This window comes from Acyrthosiphon pisum, chromosome A1, assembly GCF_005508785.2.
Source record: "Acyrthosiphon pisum isolate AL4f chromosome A1, pea_aphid_22Mar2018_4r6ur, whole genome shotgun sequence".
Taxonomy (NCBI): domain Eukaryota; kingdom Metazoa; phylum Arthropoda; class Insecta; order Hemiptera; family Aphididae; genus Acyrthosiphon; species Acyrthosiphon pisum.
Window position 1 is genome coordinate 43,315,264 of NC_042494.1, and position 899 is coordinate 43,316,162.

Consider the following 899-nt stretch of genomic DNA (forward strand, 5'->3'; position numbering starts at 1 on the left):
TACGAACTATCAGCTACATAGGCGCACATTGGGTGTGAATTTAGTGGGTGCTGGAATAGTTTATGTTACACATGTCCAAGAGGGCTTTGTCCCCCACACCCCGTTAATCCTAATACTATAACTAACTGCATTACATTAGCTTTAAATTTTTAATTAGAATGGGGTACCTAACTTTGATTTCGCGGGGTAACTTTGATACCCATATATTTTTATTCACCACAATACCATGATAATTAAATTTTTTTTTCATAAAATGGGGTTTCTTTGATATCACATTAAGAAATATAGGTCGAAATTGCCCGTTGTGTTACTTTGATAGCATATTAAAAAATATTGGTATCTCAAAAGATAATTTCAGAATTTTAAAAATTAAAACGTTAAAATATTGAACTAGTTGTAACTAATATTTAATTTTGAGAGTTTTATCGTTAACACTACAGAAGTAATCCATATAATAAAAAATGAAATTGTCATAAAACAGTAAAAAATTATCAAAGTTACCCCATTTTACTGTACTACTTTTATTTTTAAACTATGAGAACTTTTTTCGTATTTGTGATATCAAAAAATTAAAAACAATGTTGCACAGTCTATGTTCTCTTCTCCCTAGTAGGAAAATTTGGTTGCATAACATGAACTATAAGTTTAGCCATAGTAGTTCTTATCCACGCAAAACCATTTTTACTATGTTTTACATTTGTAAAACGGAGACCACAAATGCATGTGTAGCATCCTCTTAATAATATTTGTCATTCCGAATTTATTCAATTCAGCGTAGCCCGCAGATTAAATAAATATATTAGTAAAAATCAAGTAATAACCAAAGTTATAAATAAAAGATTTCGTACCCAACCGTAATCCCTAAGATAGTGTAATTTTCTATAATAATATCATTGCTG